Below are 6,691 nucleotides of genomic sequence, written 5' to 3'. Positions count from 1 at the left end.
ATGGATTGGCCTGGGCTCCTTTTGGTACAGAAGCACTGGAAAGTGCTTTGGAGGTTTTAAGGAGCCTGGCTTTGGAGCCCCGGGCCCTGTTTGTGTTCCCTGAGGGCAGGAGGCTGAGCTGACACTGGCAGAGCCCCAGGCACATGAGCTGCTCCCCGGAGCCACAAAGGCTGAGGCTTCACTCGGCATTCTGCATCATCCAGTATCTAACATACATTGAATTTTCTGGGGATTTACTGGGTCTTGGGAACTGTATCCAAATGGTGATTTGATTCCCGAGGTGATGCTGTCAGAGGGGGGCTTTGTTTGCTCTCAGGACCCTGAGGAGCCTGGTTGTGTTTGTGCTCACATCTGTGATTTGGGGGTTGGTGGGCGTGCAGTGTCTGCTGGGGTGACACTGCCCTTCCCCGAGGAGGAGCCGCTTTGGCAGAGCCCTGCAGATGGAGCTGCGGTCCCAGTTTAGCTGTGTCCCTGCTGGAGACACTCCTGCCTCAGCCTTCCCGCTTTGGGCAAGGTGCAGGTCCAGGGAGAGCGAGAACTGGGGTCAGCAGAGGGCTGCAGTGTAGGTGCAGCTGCAAACGGGGCTTTAGGCTCGATTCCTGTGCTGGGGAAACAGAACTTCCACAGTGGGCTTGTGTTGGGAGGCTGGAAGAGGACTCAGCTGTGACATGGCAGTTGGGTTGTACTTCCTGCTGTGAAGGGACACCCAAAGCCCCCCTAGGGCTGGAGGTCAGAGATAGATCCCATTTTTGTTCTGGTGTTAATGTCCATGTGAGCACCCCAAAGTGCAAGCAGCTGACCATGCTTTCAGTCTCCACCTGAGATATGGGGTGAAAGTGACTTTGCAGGGAGCTTAGACACAAACATTTGTCTCACAGTGTTCTCTGCTGAGCCTGTGCTCTTGTAGGGCTGAGACTGCTTTCCATGAGAGGAACTGACAGAAACAGGGGAACTGCATTAGGGTGACACAGGGCATCTCTGGGGTCCACACCTCTGTGTGTGGATTACTGGCCAGCACTCAGTTCCTCAGGTAGGGCCACAGATGAAAATGGCTTGGAAGGGAGCTTGACTGTCATGTAGCCCAATTTCCCCATCCAAGTAAGCATCAACTTGCCTTACATCATTCCTGATAAATGTGTGCCCAGCCTGACCCAGAGGCTCCCATTGCTGGTAAGGACTTTAGCACACAATCTGTCCTGGTGCTTTGTGCTTCTATCTGCTAGAAAGTTTTCTTTTGTCATGGCAGCTTTGCTGTGGCTAAAGCTGAGCACTTCTGAGGTGTTCTGAGGTGGAGAACAGCTGTCTCTCTCCTTAGAGCACGTTCCACGTGGTAGTCTGTTCCCATATTTCCTCACAGTCTTCATTTCTGAGACAAATAACTCCAGCACTTCTTTCTGTAGGCGACATGCACATCCTTCCTTCCGTGATTGTGAAATGTAAGGGGGACCATCTGTGCTTCAGACATTTTAGAGGTAATATTTGTGCCTCTGGTGAGTAGGATTATAAAGCTGCTGGAACTCACCCTGTTATAGAGCAGTCATGTGAAGACCATGCCAAAATTTGCATTAACTTTTTTTTTTTTGGTCTGGGAAAGTTACCAAAAAGTGTATTTAAGTTTTAGTAAAATACAATCGTGATGAAAAAATAAGAAGGCTTCTTTCTCACACTCAAGAATAAAATGAGGTACCAAAAGAGATTTAATCCCACTTCCAGGTTATTTCCTCTTCCATAGATGTTTTGGCATGCTTTGAGTTCAGTGTCAGAAGTTTCAGATGTTATTCTGTGAAGGGTCATGTCATAGTTCTTCTCTGTTTCTTTTCCTTGGTAGCTGCTGGCAAATCTCAGTATGGTCCATCCAGTCTTTGGTGAGCACAGGGACACTTTTATGAAATTCATCTCATTTGCTGCTTGGTGGCAGGACTCAGCACCCTGCTGCAGTGTAAAAAATCAGATTGGCTTTGCTGCTTTCCCATGCAAACCCAGAGGATGTGAGAGTGAGCAGAGCACCAGCAGTCACTTCTCTGCAGCAAGTGCCACTCTGAGCACAATGAGAGTGTGACAGGGGCTGCTGCAGAGGGCTGGGAAGGTGCATCCTGTGCACAGCAGCCACTGCTGCTCTGACAGTGCATGAGTGTCAAACACGTTGTGCAGCAGACAGGTGCAGAGAAGTGCTGCCACATATTGTGGTCTCTGTGGCTCGTCTCCTTAGTGTGGCTGATGTTTGTTTAAATGACAACTTCTAGCTCTAGAGATCTGCTTCATCTGCTCGCTTCACCAGCACACCGGAATGGTCACCCTTCAGTGTTTTGTGTGCTCATCTCAGCATTTTGGGCAGAGTGAGCATGGATGTGATTTCATTAGCAACTGCCCTGTGTCAGCATTATAGAGATAACCATGAGCATGGTTACTCCAGGGCCTTAGAACCACTGCATGTGAACAAACTGCTGCCTGGGGAGGAAGGAGCCTTGACTCTATTCAATGTTTGCTCTGTGTTCGGCTTGCTCCAAAGGTCTACATAAGTAGTTTCACACTTCATCCTTTCTTTTGTGACAGCTGGGAAGTTCGGAAATCATCCTGTCCATGGCAGGGATTCTCAGGTCCTGGGTTGAAATTTGCAACATGGCAAAGAAGAGTTTACCATCCAAATATCCACTGGCAACAGGTGTGATGAGAAACTGAGGCACAGAAAAAGAGCCATGGCAGAGTCACAGCAAGAGCTCAAGTGCTCTTAGTGGCAGTTCTGGCAAACCCAGCTATAGCAGTACATCTTCCTCCCTTTACTGGTATTTTAAATAGTGTCCATCCCAGCTGTTCCTTGGAAGGATGATGGTGCCTCGAGAGCAGAAAGCAGTGATTGTTATTCCTTGATGGACAGTGTTACCAGGAAATGTTTGATTTTGAGAGTCGTGGTGTTGGGATGTGACAGGAGAGTAATTTTCACAGTGTGTTACTGGCACAGCCATTGCTAAATGCTGCATGACCTGGAGGCACACAGATAGCAGATTGTTTGGAGGAAGGGAGAGGTGAAGAAAACATTACATGAAGCTCATCTAGGGAAGACAAGATTCTTGGGAACAGATGTGTTAAAATGAAGCTGAGGTTTTAGGAGGGAAGGCCTGTGCTGCCACATTCCTGCTTTGCCACTCTGAAATCCTAAGTAGAAGTGTGGGACTGAGTCTCTATAAGGTGCAAGTTGTATATATGAGGCAAACTGAGCATTTCTGCTCAATGCCTGCACTTCAGCAGGTGTGTGCAGCCCCTTCTGCAGTGTGATGGATTCCTGGTGGGCCACAGGTGATGGCAAGCAACACTGGACAGAGCACAGCACTCTTGTTCATCAGGAGCAGAGCACTCTTGAGTGTCACCAAGATGCCACTGGCCTGAGTTTCTATAAGCACAGTTTCTATGGAAGTTGCCAGGCTGGGTGTAATTATAGGGGAGGCAGAACTTCTCAAGGCATGTCCTCAGCAGTGGGAGATTTTTGATTCCCACTTTACGTCATCTGCTGCCTACAGTTTTAGCTCCCCACCTGCTGCTTCTTCCTTTCTGGGTGGTCAGCTTGTCTCCCATGTTTTCCATATGCACAGCAGCATGCTCACAGTGGGACATGTCCATCAGCTTGTAGCGCAGTGCCTGTGGCTATGGAGTCCTTACCTTGGCAGCCTGAGCTGCTGCAGAAGCTGCAGTACCCAGCAGTGCTGGTGGGAGAGTGGCTTCTGCCATCCTCTCTGTTCTTATTGGAATACTCATGTGAGACTGACTGTGTGGAATGTGAGCACAGTTGCTTGGGTTGCTGAAAAAGACTTGAATTATTATAAAATTCCTGGCCTGACATTTGGCTGATGATTAATTACCCAGGTTTGCGTAGTACTGTGGTGTTCCAGATGTAAACCCAGAACAAGCTGTTACAACTGTGTTGACCTCAATGGAGTCATCAAAGTCATTCCAGTTGGCACACCTGGTGCTGTGTGGTATTTGTATTCTGTGAAACCAGCATCCAGTCATTGATTTAAGTCTTTCCAGGGACTGGAGGCTCTTAAGCTGTTAATCTTTTTTCCTCTCCTGTATTGATTGCTGTGCCACTTACTGGGAGTGACCTTCTCACCACACCTTTTGACTTTGAGCTTGCTGCCTCTCTGGAGCCCTTCTCTGAGCCTTTGCAGTTTGTGGTGTTTGTATTGCCACAGTGCTTAGAAACTCCTCACAGGTTGCTCCATTTCTCTCTTAAGTTTTCCCTTCTCTACTCCCCCACCAGTATCTTGTGTAACTCTCCCCCAGTCAATGCTGTTGGCTTGCATAGATAAATGTCTTGATGCTGGATAATTTGGAGTAACCTTGTGACAGAAAAATCCCCCTCTAAAATGCAGTTGAGTCTTGCATTGTCCTTCAGCAATTTGGCAGCTGGTGGGGTTTCTGGGTGGAGTCCTGGTGCTGGCATGTGCTCTGCCTGAAAAGAGCAAATTTCATACTTCATTCAAACAAGGCTTCTTCATTTAATGTGGATGGGCAGCAGGCACTCAGGCTGAAAGTAGATTTTATACTTTAACTTCCAGGGTTTTTGTCTTGTTTGTGTCAGCAGAGAGTAGCCCTTTTTTCAGCAGCACAACTTTTTCCACCTCAGCAACGCACACACACATGTGATACAGGTCCTGAGTCGTGCAATAAACTCCAGCAAATATATTGTCTGCTCCACTTCAGGGCTTGGTTGTGTGCCCTATTGACCAGCAACAATGCCAACAGTATAGAGGTAGTTATTTACTCATTTACCTTGGCTTTTCCATCCATGGTTGTTGTCTATGTGGGGAAAAAAAAAAACTTAAGTCCTATGAGAGGGAAAATTTTGTCTGTAGAGAGGTGGTCTTGGAAACTTGTGAAAGCTGGATAACTTAATAGCATTAGTCAAGCCTTAAGTTAAATATTTAATTTAGTAATTATGTAATTTTATTGCTGAAGAGGGACAGGGTTACGGTCAGGGTAGTCATGAGCACAAAAATTAAAAGATGAAGGTGTCTAGATGAATGTCCTGTAGTGTGCTGGGGTGCTGACTACAAAACAACTGCTTGGAATCCCATCTTAGCAGGGGTTGGTGCTTGCTGGCACCTTCCTCTGCAGAGTCTGGAAAGGCAGGAGGGGAGGCCCCATCCCTCACTCATGCTGGGCCTTTTCCTGAGCCCCTCTGGAAGCTGTGGGCACTTGCCAATAGAGCCATGAGCATTCCCATGTGGATGGAGTCATACATCCCACACCGAGCACGACACTTCTCCCTGTCCAGGTCTGGCCTGCTGCTCCGTGCAGCTGGAGGGCAGAGGGGTGAAGGGAACCCCTGTTCTCCTTCCTTCTCCAGTCTGGCAGTGCCTCACTGCTCCAGCGAGGCTCTGCTCAGCCTGGGGCCAGCTGTGCCTGCCCTGCTGTAACCTCCCTATTTGTGCTGTGGATCCCTGCAGAATTCCCTCCATCCAGATCCTCTTGGACTTTGTTCCCAGCAGAAAATCCTGCTCAGGCTTCTTGGAATTAAAGCACATGAGTCTAACTCAGAATTGCTGTTTCCTGGGAAGTTCTGACGCTGTAAAGATTGTTTGGCTTTTTTTTTTTCTTTTCCCTGTAATCTGAATGAAATAATGTTTAAAATTTCCTATGAGGACACTGTGTCCCAGATTTTGAGTTTTAGAAGTGTTTTTCTCTGGGATTTCTGAATGCTTGTTTTAGTTATATCCATGTTAAGTTGTGGTACTGCTTATGCTTCCTGTTGATTTGCTAAGTAAAGCCTAGTAGCAGGTCACAGTACATGTATTATATTAAAAAATGGTAGTTACTTTTTAAAATCAATAACAACAGCAGCTGCTTAATATGATTGAAACATCTCATTCCCTAGAACAAGAACTGCCTTGTTTGCAATGTAATGAGAATCTGGCACTGCCGTTAAAACACCCAGAAATAGTTTAATCTAGAACACTGGGTAATGTTTTATAATGGAGTAAAGAGCAATTTATCTTAATGATCTGAAAAGTAATAAAATACTTCACTGTTTTTATCATGTTAGGACAAGGTAATAATGATGCATGTGGGATAAAGATCTCTTAAGATAAAATTTGGAAGTTATGGAATGGAGCTTCTGAGCTGCCAGAAGCAAGGCTGTTCCAAGGAGCTTTGGCAGGAATTTTTATCAATGTTCTTTCAAAAAACAAATCAAAGAAAAGGCCTGTTCTTGTAAGAAGTTCTTCCCAAGAAATTGTTTTGCTGGGGTTTTTCTGCTGTCCTGTCCCAGGAAAGGCCTCTTCATTGCACTCCTGAGTTCTGACAGTGCATCAATCTTGGATGTGCTCACTTAAACCCAAGACTCCATAGTGAAAGTTCTGAAAATCTTCTCACTGCACCAGCTGCCCTTCCCTGTCTCTGTACTGCTTGTGGCACATCGTGTCAGGTGGGAGGGAATTCAGGAATCCTCCTTCTCCTGAGGCAGGAATGTGCTGCTCAGCTGTGTTCCTCCTGCCCCTCACAGGGGACAGGACATGCTGCTCTCCCTGCTGGACTTCTTCACGGAGCCTCCTCCACCTGCAGGAAATGCCAAATGCCTGTTTCTCTTCTCCAAAGCGCTGCTCAAACATTCAGCACAAATAAGTTCCAAAAAAACCCAGGATGTCCTGAGCATGGAAGATGTATGCACAGAATTTGGGGTAACTGGGAGTGGGGC

This window comes from Lonchura striata, chromosome 12 (genome assembly GCF_046129695.1).
Source record: "Lonchura striata isolate bLonStr1 chromosome 12, bLonStr1.mat, whole genome shotgun sequence".
NCBI lineage: Eukaryota > Metazoa > Chordata > Aves > Passeriformes > Estrildidae > Lonchura > Lonchura striata.
This window is presented reverse-complemented; position numbering follows the sequence as displayed.